The 24,368-nt window shown below is 40.8% G+C and overlaps 1 protein-coding gene and 2 long non-coding RNA genes across 4 annotated transcripts in view; 1 reads left to right on the top strand and 2 right to left on the bottom strand.

Annotated features, from left to right (window-relative positions):
• The window catches only part of LOC138137248 (uncharacterized), a 240,020-nt gene extending 229,818 nt beyond the window's left edge, over positions 1 to 10,202 (top strand). Inside the window, exons 3-5 of one of the 2 annotated variants that reach the window (XR_011161656.1) lie at positions 9,539 to 9,679; positions 9,743 to 9,890; positions 9,951 to 10,202. This is a non-coding gene — a long non-coding RNA (uncharacterized lncRNA). Of the gene's footprint in view, positions 1 to 9,538; positions 9,680 to 9,742 lie in introns of both variants that reach the window. The other variant, XR_011161655.1, reaches the window with a different exon arrangement.
• LOC138137246 (uncharacterized) overlaps positions 1 to 24,368 on the bottom strand; it is a 296,725-nt gene that overhangs the window by 117,885 nt on the left and 154,472 nt on the right. The window lies entirely within an intron of this gene.
• LOC138137252 (uncharacterized) overlaps positions 1 to 24,368 on the bottom strand; it is a 256,252-nt gene that overhangs the window by 135,398 nt on the left and 96,486 nt on the right. The window lies entirely within an intron of this gene.

The following is a 24,368-nucleotide window of genomic DNA, read 5'->3' as shown; positions in this document are numbered from 1 at the left end:
TAGCAAATGTAGCACGCTTGTCCAAACATTTTTATACTCAAAACCATTCACACATACAGCGGTGCAGTATGGCAAAGTTATAAATGGGTTTATCAATACAGTTAACTGAAGTCAAGAGAAGAAGACATGGGTCATAATGCTCGTGACAGCCACCGTAAAACTACTGTTCATTATAGCCTTCCAGATGGAAAAGGCAATATGGTGATGGTTTGTAAAATCACTTTTATGAATATGTTTAATATGACCAAAAAAAAAAAAAAACTTGGGGACTATGATTAAAAAGAAAAAAGGCGGCGACGAAGTTTACAAAGATATGAGAACTCGCACAGCACTTGGAAAATTCACAAAAAGAGATAGGAACCTAGTTAAAGACCATATAAATGGCATACCCCGAGATGAATCCCATATTCGCGCACAAAGAGTGTAAAGGAATACATGCGTCCTGATTTGAATGTTAACCGTCTTCACAAGAAAAAATCCTGAAAGCTCCGTCAGTTACAAATTCCACGAGAAACTTCTGAAAATGTTTTCTTTCTTAAATTTATTTTCAATTTATATTATAATAATAACTATTAAAATGTAATCTGGTTTTCTTTCCCTCGCTCTTATCTCCTCAGATTTTGGCATAAAATGTTATAAAAAAAATTATGAAATTTGGCGGTATAACCACTTGTCTCTCTTTAAGATCGATTCAAAAATAAAACCAAAAAGACCCTTGATATATTAATTAAAAAACAAATTACATTACCAAGTAAGACTGATGGATCCAATGTTATGAACCTTGGCGAGTTGGAAAGTTTTTGTTTATAGGGTGCGTTTTTTGCGCCTCTTTCAAGAGAAGCTAATTATGACAGCTGCCTTATTAAACCTAACCAGACCTAACCTTATTCAACTCAACTCGCTAGTAATAATTGTTCGTTAACGTGATGGAAAAGTGCAATTCTAATTTCGTTTTTGGAATTATGATATTTAAGGTAATAATTATTAGACTTGCTACTAACATACTCGTAAATATTGACTTACATTAATTTGAGGGAACCAGAAGAAGGTGTCAGAATACAGAATTTTGTTGAAGTGGTAGTGCCAAGTTATTCAATTCCCACCTTTAAATCTCATTTTCGAATGACACCTGTTGCCTTTGAGGCAGTATATTCATTGTTGGCCCCATGCCCTAAGTTAACATTAAGAGATCCACTATATGGAGGCAGAAATCAGGTTAGAATAGAAAAAAAACTTCTTATAGCCTTATGGGCATTATCAAATCAAGAAAGCTACCGTGGCATTCGAGATAGGTTTGACGTGACCAAATCTATTGTTTTTTATTGCATAAACAGAGTTATGAATGCTTTGTTGAATAATCTTTGTCAGCGGACTATTACATGGCCTCAAGATGGAAGTCGACTAGCTATTGTCCAAAGATTTTCACAATACGGCTTAGAAAATTGTATTGGGGCTGTGGATGGTTGCTATATTCAAATAGATGCTCCGATGGAATTATGTAAACAGGAATAATTATCACTCGGTGCATTATCTCTTGACACGCGAGATGCGCGGTGGGAGGAGTTTAGCAGGGAGAAGGAGAACTATCGGCCAAGATCGGTTCAACAGCAATTGAACAACGGCGATATTTTAGAACGGGTGGGAGCCGTTCGTGACTAGTCGTCTGAATTTGCTCTTCTGCGCAACTTTAACTCGCGTGTCAAGAGATAACGCACCAGCTCTATCATGCGTTCATTTAAATTTATTCTCAAAGTAGGCGTTGAAGACTCGATTGTGAACGTATTATACGGATAAAGGATCACAGATCAGCTGTTTAAATCTACACTTATACACGAGTGGTGCGTTCTCAATCAACTTTCCAACGCCAACTTTGAGGATACATTTAAATGAACGCACGATATTACAAGTTGTTTGTGATGCAAATTTATTTTTTTCAGATTTTCAGGAGGTTGCCCCGGAAGCTTTCTCTGAATATAGGCCTGACTAGAGTGGGCGGAACCTACTCCACACTTACATTCCCAGTTCCGATTGGCGCGATTGGCCGGATAGCACCAGAGACGCCGACGTCAACGTCGGGAAAGCTTAAAACGGCTCAGGGTGCCAAGTCGGAGACGCCCACCACGTACCTGACGCCCAAAATGCAGGAGCGACAGGTTAAAAAGAAAAAAGCTGCCGCGAGCCCAAGCCCGAACGAGGAAGCGACCAGAGCAGGAAAGCCCAACAAGAGAGTGATGGACAGGCAAGCCTGGCAGAATTGTCGGGGAAACCTATCACCCAAAGAAGGAGCTGAAATCGGTCGCGGAGAGCCTTGCGAGTTTGGTTGCCCAGCTGCAGCCTTGCAACACGCAGGAGGACTTCTCGAAAGAAGTGGAAAGGTCGGTCGAGAGGACCATGATCGACGCGGAGGTCCAGGTGGATACAGAAGGGAAAAACGAAGAGAGCAAAGGGAAAGTCTCCCCAACAGTAGCTGAGGGGCTGCGGGAAAGGCTCAGCACTGTGGAACAAGATCAGCAAGCATTGCAAGCAGCAAATGACGTCCCCAGGAAGAGGCTTTCGGAAAAAAGACGCACGCAAGACGCTGCCGTTCAGGTTAACCTGAAGCCGGAGCTGAAGACGTGCGAGACTCAGACCGGCGCTTGGGCAAACTCCACCAAAGAATTAAAGACGCTGGAGAAAACTGATGCGATAGAGCAATGGGGCGCGATCGCAGGAAAGAAATGGACCCAGGATCTGTTCACCAACACCGTAGTGATTGCCGGAACGCCCTTCGAGACGAAGGGCGACGTTAAGAAGGTCGTGTAGATGGAGCCGGAGGACAAAGACATGGATAAGGGAATCCAAAGGGCCTTCCGGGAAAGATACCCCGAACTTAGGTTTGTTGAACGCGAGGTGGACGTGGTCGAACAAGCGACCAGAGTCAGGTCGCAACTACCTAGCGAAGTAGTGAGGCGCAAGGTCGTCAAGATAATGCACGTCGGTACGAAGTGGGACCTATGGAGCAAGCTCTGGGAGCTCAGGAAAGAAACCGAGAGCGACGTGCGGGTGGCCATGCACCATGTAAATTGCATGGGAGTGGAGTACCTGACAAAGATGGCTGAAGCGGTCTTTCACGATACAGAGACAACCGTGTGCATCTACTCGACGCAGTTCAAGAACGACGAAGGTAGGAAGGAGGTCCCGCTGGAGGGAAGAAAGAACGACGTGGCCGAGGTGCCGAAATAATCTAAAGGAAGGACTAAGGGGGCGTTCATAACTAAAGCCACAAATGTGCGGAGTGCTAAAGAGGTGCTGCAGTTAATGCGAACCAGCATTAACTTGCAGGAGATTGGGGTCAGTGTCAAAGGCTTGGCGAGAAACGACTCCGGAGAAATAAAAATAGACGCCCAGGAGCTAAAGGAAGGAGGACGGATGTCTTTCAAGGGCGCGACCGAGAGCTGCGCAAAAGGCAAGGCCGAGATAGTATGGCACAAGCCCAGGAAGACAATTACGTTGAGGGACGTCGACAATGTTGTTTCTGAGGAAGAGATCCACGAGGCCATCTGTGCAAAGGCGTGCGACGAAGTCGGTCAGATAGAGGTTCGCATCAAAAAGCCTGAACAAGGTACAAAGAGCAGGAAGAGCTATGCGATGTTGACCGTCAACACCAGGACGGCACATGTCCTTGAAAAAAAGGAGCGGCTTCGAGTGGGCTGGTTGCAGTTCAGGACAAGAGCCCTCGAGAGGTCATCGAAGTGCTTCCGCTGCCAAGAATTCGGGCATCTAGCGATGAACTGTAAGAGCGCTGTCGAGAGAAAAGAGGCGTGCTAGCTACAGATGCGGGGGATCAGACCCCTTCGCAAGGAATTGCCCAAAGAAGGCAATGGAGTAAACTACCATGAAACTGTGCCGCATCTGACAGCAGATACTTTTCAACAATTTTTTGGCGAGTCAGTTAAGCACATAGCCGAAACATTCTCGGATGAAAATGACAACTCTCACATCAAATAAAAATTCATTTTTCCTAAGACCAAACACTCCACAAGAAGTGCAAGTTTAATACTACAACTGGCAAACTCTAATACCAAAGACATCTATGATAGGTATATCTCGTAAGGTTCTGAAGACCAGTATCGATTTCATCTCTTATCCACTACACATCATAATTAATTCGTGTTTTGAGGAAGGGTATTTTCCCGAGCAACTGAAGAAAAGTAAAATCGTGCCAATTTACAAAAAAGGAAATAAGGAAGAAGTGCAGAACTACAGGCCAATAGCAGTTGTACCTGCATTGCCAAAAATTTTCGAATTAGCAATTAAAATTAGATTAACAGATTATGTATTTCGATAAACAGGATTTCTTTTCTGAAAGACAATATGGATACAGAAAAAGTAGACCCACCATAACAGCTCTACTGGAAGTAGTCAACAGGATAATACAAACATATGAAGATGGAAGCATTTTATCGGCTACATTTCTAGATTTGTCCAAAGCATTCGATTGCATAAATCCAGTAGTCCAGTAGTCAACAGGATAATACAAACATATGAAGATGGAAGCATTTTATCGGCTACATTTCTAGATTTGTCCAAAGCATTCGATTGCATAAATCATGAAATACTTTTAGAGAAACTTCAACATTATGGTGTAAGAAGACAAGCTTTACAGCTCATCAGTAATTACCTACATGACTGCTCGCAAGAAGTATTCTATAACTCCCAGACCTCTGGCAGTGTTATGCTTAATATCGGAGTTCCACAGGGGTCAATACTGGGCCCTCTACCATTCATCATTTATGCAAACGACTTTGAATCAAACATAACAACAGCAACTCTATATCTTTATGCAGATGATACCACCTTGGTATCTGTAAATTCCAATCCTGCCGCTGTAGAGACTCAATCTCAGCAAAGTTACAGTGAAGCAAAACAGTGGTTCCTAATGAATAAAATGACATTAAATGAAGAAAAAACTGCACAATTACATTTCACGTTGAAATCTTTCACATGTAACGATACGACGAATCACGAAAAGTTTCTGGGCGTCGTCATAGCTTCAAAATTAACATGAAATGAACACATAAGTGAAGTTGCAAATAAACTCTCCAGACAAATATATTTATTCAGAAGTTTAAATCAAATCGTGTCAAATGAAACTTTAAAGTGTGTGTATTACGCTCACCTTCAGTCAATCATGAAGTACGGTATCATTCTGTGGGGACATAGTAGTGGGTGTCAACGACTTTTTCGACTCCAAAAGAAAGTCATCCGGTTACTCGCCAGGCCAAAGAAAAGGGATTCCTGCGAACCGCTGTTCATACAACTGAAGATACTCTCTCTGTCTTCATTGTACGTGTATAGATGTCTAGAATATGTAGTGCAAAAGAGGTCGTCTGTTGATAGGGCACAGGATGTTCATCAGCATGATACCCGTCACAAAACAAACTTATACTTACCATATCACAGACTTACAAAATCCATAAAGCACTGTGAGTATCTATCACCTAAATTTTATAACGCCATCCAGAGAACAGTAAGAGAGCAGCCAACCAAAGTATTTTTAGCGATTGTTAAAAATGTTCTAATAAACAACCCATTATTTGATTACAATGAATTTTTTAGCATTAGTAAACATTTAACTTTATATGTATGTAGTTAACAAAAATTAGTATTTTTATTGACGAAGTTAAACACCTGTGTATTTTTTGAATAAAATTTTATATGATTCGATGACTGACGCTGGCAAGCAAGAAGAGGCTTTAGCTCTGACTAATGATAACGTAACTAAGAATGGAATGGATGAAGGCTGGTAATATCGAAGTTGCGGTCATCGATATGCTTCCAATTAAGGTGTAGCTTGTGTTATAAGTGCAAAAACAAAGAAACTACTGCATCTTGATGTTCAAATAAATACTCCGTCATGTGTATTTATCTTTAAAAAAACGGGAAAGATGAAGTGCACGACCACTGTTTTAAGAATTGGACCGGTACTGTGGAATGGAGTCAGATATGCTTGTACAGGCCTCTAATCAAAGCAAAGCTCTACATGGGCTGGAATATCGATGCTTTATTGGGGATGGTGATTCAAGGGTCCATAAAAATTACAAGAGATGGTTTCATATGGCAGGAAGAATCCTATCAACCTAACAAGAAGATTTAAAAAACACAAATTTCTGAGTAATCCGTAATTTTTGTAGTCTTTTATATTACAAATACAAATTAAAAGGTTGTGCTTATCATTGTCTCCATAAATTTGCTTACCGCAAAACGTTTCAGAAGCTTCGAACCATTTTTGTCTTTGTTTCATATTGCTGCGAATTTCAAATAAGCGAACATCTTTTGACCCACAAATGAAACACGCTTTTACCATTTCATGTAAAATAGAAGGGTAATATTTTAAATTGCCGCCAATATTGCAGCTTTGATTCGTTAATCGGCCACTGGGGACGCGCAATAAAGTTCTGTCTTCTTTTGTTTTATGGCCACTCTGCAGAAACAATTATCATGTACAGTCGATGGATAAATAAAACTGGCGTAAAAATTTGAAAATTTGCATCGTTTAATTACGGCTTTATCATAAATAGGTTAACTTTGGTATGACATATTATATAGACACTGACAAATCTATTCACAATTTAATGGTCTGATTTACATAGATTAAATTTTAAATGTTCCAGTTTTATTTGTCCACCGACCGTACATTGAAACGGCCTTATAAGCGTAGCTTTTTGATTCAGATGGCCTTGAAGAAATGAAAATAGCAGCGCCATCTGTCGGTTCTAACTTACATTTCACAATTCTTTGGTGCGTTCCATTAAAATTCGAAAAGTAGTAATTGTTTTTAACATTTTAAATTTAAAAAAAAGTCGGCCAAAAAGTGTTATACATACCTTGTTGTGTGAAACATTTTGCAACGCTTAGTTTATGAAACACTCCGCTGCGCGTCGTGTTTCAAATTAAACTTCGCGCTGCAAAATGTAACTTCCCACACTCGATTCTAAATAGCTATTGCCGATTAATGATAATCACAATGAATGGGAAACCATTGAACATATCATTTCTTCTTGCACCGTTTTGGCTCAAAGCGAATATAAAAAACGTCATGATATATTCGCAAAAATTATACACATGAATTTAGCAGTTAAATTCAACTTATTAAAGGATACACAACCACATTATATTTATAAACCAGAAAGTTGTTTGGAAAATGACAATTACAAATTATATTTTGATCGTACAGTTTTAACTGACATTCATATTCAGCATAACAGACCAGACATTATTACTTTAAATAAACAACAAAAGTAAGCATATCTTTTAGATATAGCTGTTCCAAATTCACACAATATAACACAGACATATAATACAAAAATTAATAAATATTTAGAACTCTCCGTTGCTTTGAGAAATCTTTGGTGTTTAGAAAAAATTTCGATTTTACCATTTATAATTTCAGCAATAGGAATAGTACCGCAATCTATTTTTAAAAATTTAAAAATTTTGGACTTAGAGAACACATTGGTGGTTGAAATTCAAAAAGGTATATTATTATACTCATGTCGTGAGGAAATTCCTTAACATTGACACAGAACATAAAACACAAAAAAGTCAAAATGTGGAGGCAAGACGCCGGTAATTATGTTGATAAGCACTGCACTATTACTTGATAGTATTATCCGTAATAGTGTATGTACTCCGGCAAAATTGCCGTGCCGCCGGGTGGAGGTGGGATACGAAGAATTTAAATTAAAATTTTTGCTGATTTTAAACGTTTACTATTTGAGACCAGCTATTTAAAAATACAATAAATTAAAAATTAAATTAAATTTTTGACAAAATGTCATTTTTTCACAAGAATTGTTATGTAAGTTATCAATTCTTTTCACTCATCGTTTAGCTAGTACGAAGGCCTATCAGAAAAAGAAGATAAAAGTGAGGGTTGTCATTTTAAAAATTATTGATGACGTCATAATTAGAAGAATTTGCGAAATTTTCAATTCCTGTACTTTGTACTTTTTACTGTACTTTTTAGTTTAAATATACAGAAAATCAAAATTATAGCTTCATAGTTGAATTAACACAGCGTTAAATGTTACGAGAAACGTAACTACACCTCAACTACGTAGTTATAAAAGCCTTTTTCAAAGTTCGGTCCTATTAAAAAAAGTTGTAGATGACCATTCCTTATGCCCCAAAATGTCCTCTACAAGATAGGATAGGTCTCATTTATTTTGAATCACTAATAAAAGTCATAATTGCAGTCCGATTTTACTCCACTAATAGAGCGCGCCGACACTGAGGGTCTTGTGGTGGGAGTTATTCGCTACCGTTTAACCATTTTTTCGCCGGTCTCTGGTTATACAGGTCTACAGTGAAAAAATATTCTGAATAATTTTAACTAATTTTTGCTTTTCTACCCATGCTGAATACGAGTTGATAAGTAAAAGTCATTTATTAGTTTATGTTTTCACGATACCTGATATCAATAATATCTTCCAAATTTAACGATCCTAATTTCCTTGGGCTTGATAATACTGATAATTACTAGTTAGTTGGCTTCAAATTTTTAAAATATTGTGTTTTAGTGCTCTGTTCTGTATTAGTATGTGATAAAAGTGTTAAAAGTAAAAAAAATAATTATTTTATAGCAAAATGTCTCTTTTAACACTCTTATCACTTAGTAATACAGAACAGAGCACTAAAACACAATATTTTCAACATTTGATACCAACTAACTAAGTAAATATCAATATTATCTAGTTCAAGAAGGTTAGGATCGTTAAGTTTGGAAGATATCAGGTATCGTGAAAGCTTAAACTAATAAATGACTTTTACTTATCAACTCGTATTCAGCATGGGTAGACAAGCAAAAATTAGTTAAAATTATACCATATTTTACCATTGTAGACGAGTATTATTGCTGGACTGTTTGTCGAGATGTTACAGAAGCAGAATACTAAATATACAGAATGATGTTTAGAAGAACAGTTTGATTTCTGTTAATTTTTGCAAAAATCTTGTAATTTTTTTTTATAGAAAACGAAATAGTATATTAAGTATAAAGAACGGTAATGACAATGTACGGATCGAAGACAATTGTTTGGAGGAGGAGCTTGCGACGACTCCAATATTGTCTGAGATCCGTACATTGTCATTAACGTTCGTCATGCTTATGAGATTTTTTGCGCGATTGAATATTTATTACAAAACATTCCTAACTAGAATGCAATGCGATACGACGCCCTTCACATCGTGTTGCCACAATGTCGATTTTTGTATCGCGTTTCTAAGGCAATCTGCAAACAACTACCGCCATTGCAGTTTTTGTGCGCAAATATCGCCAGTTGTGTTGAAAAACAAGCAGTAAAATGAGTGATATTAGTGATTCCGAAAACGAAGTGGATATTGTAGAAGAAACTTTGAATGTGGGGTGCGTCACAAATAAAGAATTTTTTAAACTAACGACCTCAACGTGTAATTAAGAAGACAAGGAAAATTTGTGGTATGAGAATTTTGATAATACTAATGTCGCAGCAAGTTCGCTAATATTATTTCATTGCAGCGGCAAGGAATGCCGACCACAAGAGCCGTGTGAGTTTCCAGAAAGTGCTAACATCTTGTCTTCACCTTCTGTCTACATAAATCAAGAATTTTCGAAACCAGCGAACTCAATATGAAATCAAGAAGACAAGGAAAATCCGGGGTATGAACATTTTGACAATTCTAATGTCGCGGCAAGTCTGTTACTAAAATTGTTTCATTGCAGCGGCAAGGTAGGCCGACTACAAGAGCCGTGTGAGTTTCCAGAAAGTGCTAACATCTTGTCTTCAACTTCTGTCTACATAAATGAAGAATTATTTTCGAAACCAACAACCTCAATCTGTACCTAATCAAGAAGACAAGGAAAATGCGGGGTATGAAAATTTTGACAATGCCAATGTCGCGGCAAGTTTGCTAATGCTATTTCATTGCAGCGCCAAGGAAAGCCGACTACAAGAGCTTTATGAGTTTCCAGAAAGTGCCCCCACATCTTGTCTTCAACTTCTGTCTACATAAAAATTATTATAATAATCGATTAATTTTGAATAAACTTTACTTACCGTTCTAGAACACCAAAAATTACTTACCATCGAGTTTATCGTTAGCAACGAGTAAACAGAGCTTACCATCTTGGAAACAGACGTGGTAAACAACCAAATAGAGTACAATCGCGCAAAAACTAATTTTAATTAATAAAAAAAAGTACTTTACGCGAAGAATACTTTTTTAAAGTCAAAATTTGTAGACTAGTGTTATCACTTATCACACTGTAATACCTAACGTGGGGAATTAAACTCTTGTAACTTGAATTTGAGTTTCCATCCAACTTCTGAAATTTTACCGTGCCTGTTAGACGTTATGTTTTAAATCATTCTTCTCGCTCTCGAGACGTTGGTGTAAGTGTATAAAACCGAGGAGACAGTGAGTAACAAGAAGAAAAAAGCGTTATTTAAATTTTCCCAAGTGAAACTTGGAAAATTTATACAAAAAGATATTTAATAACAGTAACAGTACACAAAAATTGCAAACATTATTTTTGCACTTAACCATTAGATGAGGATGTATTATTTTTTTAATAGAAAGTAATACATTTCAAGCATTTCATTACATTCAAGAATGCCTTAAACCTGTGGTAGGAAAAGCCCAACAATTGATACCATTCCTAATAACTTCTGCTAGTTGGCAAAGCATAATGACAAAAAAAGTAGAAGATAAAAATATACAACAAAGTGAAAAAGAAGAAAAGAAGCGTTTAAGGATGGAACGGAAAGAAAATAAGGACAAGAATAAATTTAACAAACCGATCAAAAGAAAAGGAAACAAAACTGAAACTTCAACCAAGCCTCCAAAAGCCAAGAAAATGAATCTCCGAAAAACAGATATAGAAAATGAAAATAAGATCGACTCAAAAATCAACCCTCCTAGCAATATAATATCTGACATCAAACGCAATCTCAATGTTAATATAACATCATGTGTTACGTTGAATAATGCCAAATATGAGAAAGAAAACCTGAACAATATAAAATATGATCTCAGTGATGATTCAGAAGAAATACCAAATGCCGAAGGTGAAGATGAAAACCCAAAAAGTGTTCAAGTCAACAAAGGCTTATGTTTTATTTGCACATGACATATTGGTAATGAACGTCCAGGTGTAAAATGTTCTTTTTGTGTAAGACTTTATCACGAAACTTGTTTAACAAAACATCAACCAGCAGCAACGACAAGTAAAATGTTTATTTGAAAAACATGTCAGAATAGAAGGGTATAATAACCATTAACCTACCACATATTTGGACATAAATTTAGAACTTTTAAAGGGTACCAACTGGAGTGCTATTACCGATCCAGGGGTTTTACAGCAAATTAATAAATGTTTAACTTCTGCTGTAAACGTGATTTCTTGTACTCCGGGTACATCGTTTGAATTAAAAGAGTCACATCCAACAAATGAGAAAATTGAGGCTTAGTTAAGGTGATTGAATTTTTTTAAAATGGTACTTTTTTTTTAGATTTCACTCTACAAATAAAACTTTCAAAAAGAAGATCAACAGGCCGATAAAACCATCTTCAAGGGAAGTGAACGACAGTATAATGTCTTTAGATCAAGCATAAAATTTATCTTGTATTTACCTAGTAGGTAACCTTTTTTTATTCAAATACACCTTTAGAACGTGTAGTCTGTTTTTTTTATCAAATAAAATTTATAAAAAACTGCGGTACCTACTGTTTAATTATTCTTAGCTCTGCTGGCTAAACCTAATAATCAGAGATCGGATTCAAATAGGCGTTAGGTAGGAAGCGGAGAATTAGTTCCTAGTATAATTGCATGCAGAAACGCTAACCAAATAGCCCAAGTACTAATCGCTCACAATTGATGTGGTTTCGTATTATAAATACAGGGTCATTATAAATGATTGTCCCATCGCAGTTGGCGTTGAAAACCCACACAAATTTTGGATGTGCCGCAGCCTCGCAACGTTAGCCAAACTAGTAAACTTGATTTCCACTACCGCCAGGAGCGCCACCTATCGGCGATACTAGCCTCACTCATTTTATAAGGCTTGCGGCACATTAAACCCTGTCACCAACGCCAACTGCGATGGGACAATCATTTATAATGACCCTGTACAGTCAGCGCACGGAATAATACTAGTTAATCCGACTTACGATGGTGTTTATTGCTGAACAGGTCTACTGTATGGTTTTTGCCGAGTTTTTGTTCCCAGTCGGAGCCGCAGCAGGTCTAGCAGGTCGGGGGCGGGAAGCCACCGGAGCAATACCCCCGCGAGCCCCACATCTCAACTCTCTGCACAGCAGGAGGAACGGTTAGTCATCAATAATGAAGTTACTCTAGAAGAGGACCCCTTACATTTTCTTGGGGAACTGTCTCCTAAAAATTGTTATGATGTACTGCAAGCCACTCTCTAAGATCCTTCTTTTAGCAGGTAGTTTTAGGGTATATTTAAGATTACGCCACCACGGTGGTCGGGACAGTTCGTCTTCTGTAACTTGTCACGAATGTTGTACTTTTACTTTTAAATAAATAGATTAAGGACGACCTCTAGTTTTCTTATTACACATTCTACGACTCGCAGCCCAAAAGAAAAATATAAAGTGTAGCGAAGTACCGAACAATCGGGCTACACAACAGAAAATTCATGTCAAACGTGTCAACAAAACAAAACTAGTCGGAAAACGAAAGCTTCAATGACCATAACTAGCACGTCATCCACACCTTTTGAGAAAATATTTTTAGATGTTGTGGGTCCCTTTAATCCAACCGAAAATAATAATAAATTCATACTGACTTTCATCGACGATCTCACAAAATTTTTCATAGCCATTCCCATTCCAAACCAAGAAGCCAATACTATAGCCAAGAATTTCACTACTGAAATTATTTGTAAATTTGGTATGCCACAAACCGTACTCACTGACCAAGGCACAAATTTCGAAAGCGCGATTTTCAGGGAAACGTGTAAACTTCTGAAAATAAAAAAAATTCACGGAACAAGTTTCCACCCCCAAACAAATGGTAGCCTCGAGAGAACACACCGATCAATCGGGCTACACAGCAAAATAAGGAAGCGTTGGAACTACATCCATCGCTGTGCAAGCGGTGGGGGCCATCACTTAGACAGGGCCTCGAGGAGAAAATGAGGACGACACTTCTCGAAAAATATCCTCATACCACAAATTTCAGCGAATGTAAAGCCTCCCCTTCTAGACCTCGAGATCAAACGCGCTCTCGATCAACTGACCTTGAGACGGGACAAATACCAAGCTTATACCCAAGACAAAGTTGGTAATACGATAGCCGCACTCGGCAAATCTATAAATAAACTTTTGCAATCCGAGTTACCAAAACCTCTCAAGGACGATATCTTAACCGACCTCAACATTTCTGTCCTCATTCAAACAGAAGTTTTCTTCGAAATGTCCAAATCACGCCGATTTCTGATATTACCGATGCTATCTCCAAAAGTTAAAGAGGTGGTGCAGGATAGTGCACCGACGGAATCCCTTTTCGGCGGAGATCTGACAGAGAGACTTCGGGCAGCAAAGGCACTAGAGAAATCTAGCCACGAGCTGAAGCATAAATCAAAAATGGTTATGCCATCGCACAGAGCTACCAATAAATCTTTAAACGGAAGGGGGCAGCTGAGTCGGATGAGGGAGGCTCGGCCACAGAGAATAGTCGGAGAGCTGATGACGAATTTGGAGAAGGTATTTTAGGCAATCAGAAATTAAAAAAAATGTACTAACTGAATGTTAGTGAATCTGGAATCGACAGTCGCTAAGGACGTTTGCGGTTATTTTACTACTGCGCAGCATATGAAACTTGCAAAAAATTTATCCCAAAAAACATACTTTAGGCAACTTGAAATTATACTGATTTTTTAGTTAAGCATTTATAGATTACAGAAATAAAAATGCCAGATTATTTGGACGGTTTTAAAGTACAACCCGACTGCCCCAAAGTCATTTTTTTAGTATACGCAAAAAATATACTTTAGGCAGTCTGAAATTTTTATGGCAGATTTATTAATTGATATTAAAAATATGTGCAAAAGAGCCAGACTAATACGAGGGTTTTAAATAATAACCCGACGCGAATAAACATTTTAAATAAGTGCGACAAAAAAGTCTACATAGGTACGAGAGAGATAGTTTATCGATGTCTCCCAGCAGTAGCTAAGGGCGGCCCCGGCTCGTTTTTTTAAAATAGATTGTTAAACAAATCTTTTCTTCAGCAACGCCTTTCTTTACTATAGAGCTTATACATATGTCTGCTTAGATATTCTATCTAAATAAATGTGATGTTAATTACCTAATATTAAAAATTTTCTTCAAATATGCGAATGAATATTGTCTGAATTAAAGTTACATATGAAAAAAAATCAATAATTTCAGATTAACAGAAACAAATTGCTATGTTTAGAAATAATATTTTTCGAATTTTCATTAATAAGTTTACGGCTTTTATATTAAAATTAGTTTAGTTCGTAAAGTTCGGAATAAATTCTATAGAACTGTAGTTTAGGTGTTTATTAGGCATTCACGATCTTTTTGGGACCGAGTTGGCTACGATTTTTTCTTTTCATGTTGGACTAACTGACTCAATGATGCAACGGATACAACTTTTTTTCCGACATTTCGACATTTTCTTGCCACCGCATTGCCAGATTTATTATTTTAATATTCGTAAGAAACTAAAAAACTATTAAGTGTGTAAAAATAATTTAAATTTCCGTCAAAGGAACAGCCAACAAAATTGCCAAAATAATTTTATTACGATAAAAAATTTCTATTAAAAGATTTAATTTAATTTAAAAAAGACAGACCAGATTTAAGAGATCCGGCAACAATGTACCTATTCAGAAAATATAACCTTAATTTGAAAACAACCTTACCTAACACAAAAAGTGTAAATTTCCTTTAGGGAATGTAGTTATCACCGAGGTACTGCCAACAAAATCACTAGATGGTCATAGCCAACTCGGTCCCAAAAAGATGGTGAATGCCTTATAGGTAGTGAGAAGATCTATTAGAAAAAGGAGAAAAAAGTGGGCTTGTCATTGAAAAAAAATATTGATGACGTCATTATTAGGAGATGAAAAGCTGTCAACATAAGTCATAAGTAAAGTAGTGAACAATATGCACTTTTTACAAACAAAGTTGACCTCTTCGATGATTTTTCTCAGATATTAATAGTTACAGTTTTATCGGAGCCGAGGGCTTCCTTAGCTACTGCTGGAAGACATCGATAAACTATCTCTCTCGTACCTATGTATACGCATAAGACTTTTTTGTCGCACTTATTTAAAATGTTTATTCGCGTCGGGTTATTATTTAAAACCCTCGTATTAGTCTGGCTCTTTTGCACATATTTTTAATATCAATTAATAAATCTGCCATAAAAATTTCAGACTGCCTAAAGTATATTTTTTGCGTATACTAAAAAATGACTTTAGGGCAGTCGGGTTGTACTTTAAAACCGTCCAAATAATCTGGCATTTTTATTTCTGTAATCTATAAATGCTAAACTAAAAAATCAGTATAATTTCAAGTTGCCTAAAGTATGTTTTTTGGGATAAATTTTTTGCAAGTTTCATATGCTGCGCAGTAGTAAAATAACCGCAAACGTCCTTAGCGACTGTCGATTCCAGATTCACTAACATTCAAATAGTACATTTTTTTAAATTTCTGATTGCCTAAAATACCTTCTCCAAATTCGTCATCAGCTCTCGGACTAGAAGCCCGACACACGTTCCTCCAACGCAGCACGCAGATCTTTTCCCAAGCAGAGGGCGTACAAAAGAAACTACCAACAGTCCCAGCATCAGCAGACGAACCTCAAATAAATGAGGTAAGGTACCCTTACGCCGGCAGACTAAAGTACTTCCATCATGCTTGGCAGAGTATCACTGACAAACGCCTAATAATGGACTGGATTACGGGTTATACCAGGACTCCTATACAAAAAGCACCGCCAAAAAAGTTATGCCACTCAGTTCATGACAAAGAGACGTTAAACTCAATACAAATAATGATAAAGCAGTAAATGTAGCCCCGTAAAAAATCAATTCATTTCTCGTTTCTTCTTGACAACCAAGAAAAATGGCAATAAGCGTTTCATACTCAATTTGAAAAGCCTTAATCAATTGATGACACCCCCACATTTTAAAATGGAGGATATAAAGACGGTAAAAAGTTTAATGTTTCAAAATTGTCATCTGACAACCATCGATTTAAAAGATGCGTACCTCCTCATACATATTCACGCGACACACAAAAAGTACTAACGTTTTAAGTTTGGACAAGACCTGTATCAATTCAATTGGCTTCCGTTCGTGTTGGCGTCGGCCCCGTTATTTGCTTACGAAAATTATTAAATCGATCGTTAGTAGCCTCAGAAGAAAAAAAACATTTCATGTGTGGCCTATCTGGATGATTTCCTAGTGATTGGGAACAGTTACATACAGTGTCTACGACAGACACAGGAGGTCTTAACGGTATTACAGAATCTCGGATTCTATATTAACAAGGACAAAAGTTCGCTACTTCCCGCTCAGAGATGTAGATATTTGGGCTTAATTTTAGACAGTATACAGTTGGCTTCAAAAAAAACGGGAAATGAAATTTGACCTAATGTGAATTGGAAATTTAATTTATCAATTTATGTCAATTTGTGTCTGTTTGACAGTAGCATTTCTGACACATTAGTGCAGTTTTTTAACCTAAATTCTAAAAGGCCGTTTCAAACTATAAAATTTGATAGAAACTTTTTCTGACAGTTCCCGTTTTTTTTGAAGCCAACCGTACATCACACCATCGAAATTACACCTGAGAAAAAGAAAAAAATCCTTGTTCAGTTAAGGGAATTGAAAAATAAAAATTCTTGCAAAATTCTCGGTATTGCTAGACTAATAGGGTTATTAGTTTCGGCCGCTCCAGCAGTCAAATATGGCTGGGCACATATAAAATCTTTGGAGAGAGAGACAGAAACGTCGTGCTCTGTTTTGACAGCAAGCAAAATTATCTTGTCCGCATGGGAATAAGGTCGACTACGGCACAGTCCGATCTTAAGTGGTGGGAATAGTATATTAAAATATAAGTTGCAGAAGGCATCTATTCAAGCACGAATTTAAAATTCCGAAACGAGCCGAAGGACCTTCTGCAATGAATCATTTATAAGATTTTTTCTATTTTGCCGCTTTATACCATTTTATAAATAAAAAAATAAACATTTTAAATGTAGGGAATTTTGCGGTGGTTGGTGACATTTTTTATGTGGCATAATTTTAGCAGGCATGAAAAAAAATATATATTTTTTTTTATTTTCGCAATTAATGTTTGAAAATGAATGCTGAAGAAAGTTTATCACTAACGCCGCCGCAAATTAGACAAATTGCACAAAAGACGTTAGAAAATTTACTGCCGGAGAAGTCCAAATCCCACAATGAAAATTAAACGTTTTGTTCATTGTTATTTATTAATTTGCTTTGTTCTCTGCGAGATTTATTTTTTGGCGTCTGTCAGTTGACACTTCACGCTTTCAACGTCAATACAGTAAATTTTACTAATCTCTTGTAACACGCCAACGACCTATTAAAGCACTCAAATGACGTCATTTGGGTGCTGGAATAGACTTATTCTAAACGCAAAATAGAAAAACGAATATTCACCATGCCTTTAACGAAATTAGAAAAGATACTTAACTTATCTTCTTCGGAGCTTGTAAGTAAGATAGCAGCATGGCTATTGAAACGTTAGCTACCCAGCAATCCAGACGACCGCGGCACAACCCGGAAAAAAATAACCCTACCACCATTGAACTGCTTTGTTTTTTTTATCGTGCCCAAGTGTGAACAAGAGTACTCTTGACCGGCCAGTAAAACGAGATCACTGTAAATGAGTTGCTCGCCACTTAATAGGTGCGAGTGGTCGACAGGCAGTCAATATATTGTTGCAAAGTTTGTGTTCGTTTCTTTTTGAGTGGCTTTCAGTAGCACAGAGCCGCAAATCAAGCTACTTGGCGCCCTGTAACGATTTGTACTGGACTCTGTGGAGGAATCTAGGAGTTTGTCCGAACCACGACCTGCTCCCTAAAAAATACAGCTCTGGTGCTGTGTGTGACTGTGCTTTTGCGGTTACAACACTCTAAAAATATACGCGACCTAGCAGTAACAAGATGTCCTACTCCAACAAGTTATCTTCCGGATGAAGCCACATAATTCCAATTGAACATAACTGGTAAGTTTGTTTAACTGTATAATAATACAATACAATACAAACGATTATAGTTCAAGTAGGCGTAAAAAATGAATGTAAAATTTATGGTTGCCGCTCCATATGTATAAAAAACATCAAAATGATGTAAATAAGTGGGTATACACCGTTCACACTCAGGAGTTAAATTGGGTGCAAAACAACTCAATATTTTTGGATTCAATCGTTAATAAAAAAAAATTAATAAAATGCTCATCACCGTACTTTTCACCTAAAAAATGACACTGACAGCGACAAAAATAGACAGTTCCCATGAAAGCGGCAAAAATTTCATAACATGGGCATAGCCTGCTTCGACCACAATCATTTATAATTACTCTGTAGAATCGTTGCTAAAATTGAAATGATCGCGTAAAATTTGTACTCGCGCATGCGCATTTTGTTGTGGATTTTCATTGGAGGGTTTATCCTTACAGCTAGACGCTCGTCAAGTTGTGGATTTTATGTAACCGGTTGCAAGGCTGCGGTTAAAGTTGTCCCCCCTCCTAACATGTGCCAAGAAATTCCTCGGTAGACTTGGCAGGTGCATGGCAAGAAGTTAGAGGGAGTTTGTGATGAACCTCTAATATCCCGACTCGGCACCCCCCCACTTTTCGTCACGTATCAGGTCGGGTTTTTATTTGTGATCAGGTATTGCGGCGGCCCCAGATATCAGGTTCAAACGTGCAAAATAATAGTTATTTTCGATATAAGGACGCTGTCACATCATTTTTCAGGTCAGGTCAGGTCAGGTCAGGTCAGGTGTAGTCCCCCTCCCTCCAAGGAGCCGTGAGACCTTGTCGTTGGTGGAGGGGCTTAAGTAACCGGAGTGATGCTCGGGGCGATTCCGGCGGGAGCTACGCGCTCCTGGCAGGGTCACCCATGCCGGCAAGGCTCGAGCGGACCGGCGAAAAACAAAGGACGGCTCAACCCTCAGGATCCACCACGAAAGTCGTGGCACGGGAACTGGCGAACCCGGGGGAGATCCGAGCTACGGTTGGTCGAACGCGGACCAATCGTTACAAACCGTAACCGCGGCTCACACCTCAACAACCCTTGCGAGCGTGGCAGGGGTACGTCGTGTGAGGACTCGCGGCCGGGGGGCTTGCCTTAAACGGCCGGCCCGCGAGGAGGCAACCTCCAGAAAATAACCGACAGCGAAGTCGCAAAAACCTGCGGGGCACCTGGCGCACCCCGTAGTATAAACGCCTTCTCCCTGGAATGGACGTTACCCAGGGGGTGACCTTTATGTCGTTCCAGACTCGTGGGAATATTATGGAAGAGTTTAAAAACAAACACAAAAATGATGATGAAAATGAAGTTGAAACGGATCTCGACAGGGTCGCTGGCTCCTCAACAAGGAGGCCGACACAGTTGGCATTTTTAGAACCTGAGGCAAGCCCTGGCCTGGATAGCGACTCGGATGACGACACGATATACAGCCTGTTTGCGGAAGAGGAGCCGGGAAGCAAGAGGAGGAGAACAGGAGCACCTCTCAAAGAAGCCAGCGGTGAAACAAAGCAGACCGGCAAACCGGAACAGACGCAAATACCTGCTGTGTTGAAGATCGCGAGGAGGAAGCTAGAGGACTTCGCAAAGTTTGTCGAAGGAAACAGAAATGTTCACAAGCGAATCAAAGAGTGGGCTAAGGAGCTACCCAGTATACAAAAGAGGGTAGCAAGTGAATACCGGGAGATGAAAGAAGCACTAGACGATACAAAACATCGGCTGGAGGCAGAGAGAGAGGAACACAGGAGAAAATACGAGGCATTAGCGGCCAAGTGCGAAGCCTTAAGAAGGGAGAGCGAGGAAGCAAGGGCAGCAACCTGCAGCACCTGCTCCAAAAGACTCTTGGAAGAAAAAGGAACTGACACGAGGGCGATGGACTTCAGGAAGTTCGAAGAGCTCGCCGAAGTCCTAGAACGAAAGTGGACAAAGGAGAGCTATGCGCTCACCAAGGTGGAATATGGCGACCCGCTAAGGCCCAACGTTGAAAACCTTGTGGTATTCTGCGATGAGCAACCAGACAAGTGGCCTAAAAACATTAAGAGGGTGATAGACACCTACCCTGATGTAAAGGATGCCGAGAAGGTGCCCTGCGAAGGGGGCAGCTACGGCGTCCTCGAGCAAATAATGAAGATTAGGACATCTAAGGAGGCGAAGGGCTACGAGGAGAGGAGGAAGTGTTTTGTGGCGGCCTTCCTCGACTCCTCGAAGGAGGACAGGAACGTGGAGAAGGACGTATTCCACGTTACCAGAGAAATAAGGAAGCTGTTTGGAAATGAAGCCAGCACGAATGTGAGGATGACACTACCCCAAGGCATTCAGGAGGGGAAGATGAGAAAAATAGTCGAGGCCACATTCAAAGGTTTCGCAGGTGCGGTCACAATTAAGGCCCAAAAGAGACAGATTGCAAACAGTACCGCCAACAGACGGCCGTCAGGCAACGCCATCATCGTGAGCGCGAACGAGCAGACGTACGCGGAAACGCTCAAAACACTGAGGAACCAGATCACGGACGAGGAAATCCTAAAAGGGATCAAAAAGGTCCAAAAGACAAACAAAGGAGAAGTGCTTCTCCTAATTGAGGATAAGGCGGGAGAAAGCACCGCGAAGAGAGTTGGAAGCGCACTCCAAAGCAAGGGACAGGAAATAAGATATTCCATGGGGAAAAGCCGCACCAAAACGATCCACATCAGGGACATATATGGGGTGGCAGAGCTAGAAGAGATTAAGGAAGCCGTGGCCGAAGCGGTAAACGGAGGGGACAAGGGAAAAATTGAGATAAAATCACTGCGACCGGCCCAAAGGGGAACGCAGACGGCTACGGTGACGTTAGACCACGACTGGGCGGACAAACTCATTAGCAGAAGAACCATTCGCATCGGAATGTGCATGTGCAGGATCCAGGAGAGAGTGGACCTAGGGAGATGTTACAAGTGCTGGTGTTACGGCCACATCGCAAGCGCCTGCCGAGGGACGGACAGGACAAAGCTGTGCTTGAATTGTGCACAGGACGGGCACAAAAAATCCGAGTGTGGTAGGGAGGCATTCTGTCCGTTGTGCGAGAGGATGGGCCATGCCGCCGGGGCTGGAAGCTGCAAGATCTTTAGGGAGGCCTTGGAGACGGCAAGGAGAAACAAACGTGGCAACGAAAGTGCTGAACCCAGGAGAATCTCAAATGAGGAGGGGGCACGAGAACCTTCAAAAAACGGGGAGTAGGCGGGCAACACGGATGCCCGCCGGGGGGGGATATGGGTGGGGGCGAGCGAGGCGGGATACCCTTCCAGGGTCCCCCTCGCGGCCCCGATGGCGGAGAGCCCACGAGTCCTCCGACCCCCCTAACTAAGGTGTTGAGGCAGGAAAAGGGTCGCGGATGGGTGCCGGTGAGGGTAGCGTCCGAGGCCTCCGGAGGCGCGGGGATTAGCGACCTGAGCCCCAGGTCGCGCGATCTTTCAAGTGGCCGGAGAGGGAAGGAGCCTCGGGGCAGCCGACCCCCTGGGCAGGTCATGAGGATATTGCAGACGAACCTCAATAGATCCCGCGCTGCAATGAACCTCTTCTACAAGACAGTAGAAGATAGAGGGATAAGCATAGCTGTGATATCTGAACCAAATAAAAAAAAGGTTCAGAATTTACCATCTGTGATAGAGGAAAGCTGTGATGTTGCTGTGATAGTAATAGATAGGAATGTGCAAGTCCACAAGTATGATAGTACTAAATGTTTTGTTTGCTGTCACGTTGAAGACATTGTTATATATGGTTGCTACATTAGCCCCAACATTGAGCTCAGCGAGTTTAAGATACACATCAGGGACCTGATGTTGGACATACGCCGAGCGGCGGACCGCGAAGTGATTGTGTGCGGAGATTTTAACGCAAAATCACATCTGTGGGGATCGCCGATCGAGGACGAGCGTGGAGCGATAATTGTCGAGTGGCTGGCTGCGGAGGACTTGGTAGTGATGAACGAGGGCGGAGTGCCGACCTTTGAGAGGGGGGGCTCTTCGTCGTTTATTGACATCACCATGGCGAACGGAGTAATGAGTCGCAGGATACAGAAATGGACCGTAACCGCAGAAGAAAATCTCAGCGACCATAAAAACATTGAGATATATATTGAAGAAGAAGAGTGAGAGGGAAGAGCCACAGGCCGGAAACGGCGCGCGCTGGAAATACGAGCCGAGTAGGATGCCGCGTCTCTTAAGCAGGCTGGGTCAGAATTATGACAAAGAAAAGAGTGGTAGGACGCCAGTGGAAGCATTCATGACTGCACTCAAGAATGCCACAAGCGAAACTCTCATGAAAGCTCATACCGGAAAACATCGTAGGAAACCGGTATATTGGTGGAATGACGAGATAGCAGCGATGAGGAAAAGATGCATGAAGGCCAGAAGGACGTTCACTAGAAGGACGGTCACCAAAAGGACTGAAAGCACCGAGCAAGATGCGAACGGAGACGAAGAAAAACGCGCAGCGTACCAATTGGCCAGAAAAGAGCTCGCAGTGGCTATCACCAAGGCCAAAAACAAAAAGTGGCAGGAACTGATAGAAGAGGTGGACACCGATATCTGGGGCACAGGGTGGAGAATAGTCAGAAAAAAGATGAGTGCCAGGATACCAATGAGTGAGGAGGCAATGGCAGCGGAGGCGGAGAGGCTGTTTCCAACAGGAAACGAACCGCACAGAAAACTCACTATCAGAGAGGGACCACCGAGACCCTTCGGATTGGAAGAAATCGAGAAAGCGGGACGGAGGCTTAAGAGTGGTAAGGCGCCAGGACCAGACGGAATTCCGTCGGAGGTCATAAAAGATATCGCTGCTGAATACCCGGACATCCTTGCGGAAGTAGCCAACTACTGCTTGGATGGGGGAGTATTCCCGGAAGAATGGAAAGAGGCAAGGCTTGTCCTACTAGAGAAACCGAAGAAGAACGCTGCGGACAAACCAACATATCGACCAATATGCCTGTTGAACGCGATAGGAAAATTCCTCGAAATACTTACGGAGGAGAGGATCAACGAACACCTGAGAGCAGAGGGAGACCTGTCGGAGAGACAGTACGGTTTCCGGAAGGGGAGGTCGACCCTTGACCCCATGCGGCGCATAAACGAGATTGTACCCGAAATTAACCAAAAAAGCTACAGACACAGGAAGGTGTGTCTCATGATTACATTTGATATAAAGAATGCCTTCAATTCAGCCGAGTGGGGGCTCATCAGAAGCGAAGTGGATAGGTGGAACATGTGCGGCCACATTACGAGGCTGGTGGATGAGTATCTATCCGGGAGATACCTGTGGGTGGGACGCAAGAAAATGCAGGTCACGAGAGGGGTACCGCAGGGCTCCATATTAGGACCTCTGTTATGGAATATTTTTTATAACGGCATCTTGAATGTGACAGTACCGGAGGGAGTCGAACTGCTAGGGTATGCAGACGACCTGGCGGCTGTAGTGATTGGTAGAGACAGAGAAGAGCTGCTCTCGAAGCTCAGGAAACGGTGAACCAGGTCACAAGGTGGATGAGGGGCATGAGATTAGAGGTAGCCGCCGGAAAGTCGGAGGCAGTGCTGTTATGTAAAAGGCGGCAGCTGGATAGCCTGACCGTAAATATCAATGGTATGGCCATAGAGACCGGCAGCGCACTGAAGTACTTGGGGGTCTATTTCGACACCGATACCAGGATGACGGAGCATGTCAAAAGGGTGGCAAGCAGGGCGGAAGTTCTGGTTAACAGCATGGCCAGAATACTTCCGAATATAGGAGGAACAAGATATAGCAAAAGGCGACTCATGGCCAGCGTAGTGAATTCGGTCGTGCTTTACGGAGCACCTATATGGCAGAAAGCACTTCAGCATAAAAAGTACAGGGAGAGGCTGGAAAAAGTGCAAAGACTGATGGCGCTGAGGGTGTGTTCCGCGTACCGCACGGTGTCCACTGTGGCGCTGCAGGTGGTAGGGGCACTGATCCCGATTGACCTTATGGTGGAGGAAAGAACGAAACAGTACCAGCAAGGGGAAGGTAGTGCCTCGGAACTGAGGTTGCAAACCGTAAGGCTGTGGCAAAGCAGATGG

The sequence above is a fragment of the Tenebrio molitor genome, chromosome 8 (genome assembly GCF_963966145.1).
Source record: "Tenebrio molitor chromosome 8, icTenMoli1.1, whole genome shotgun sequence".
NCBI lineage: Eukaryota > Metazoa > Arthropoda > Insecta > Coleoptera > Tenebrionidae > Tenebrio > Tenebrio molitor.
This window is presented reverse-complemented; position numbering and strand designations above follow the sequence as displayed.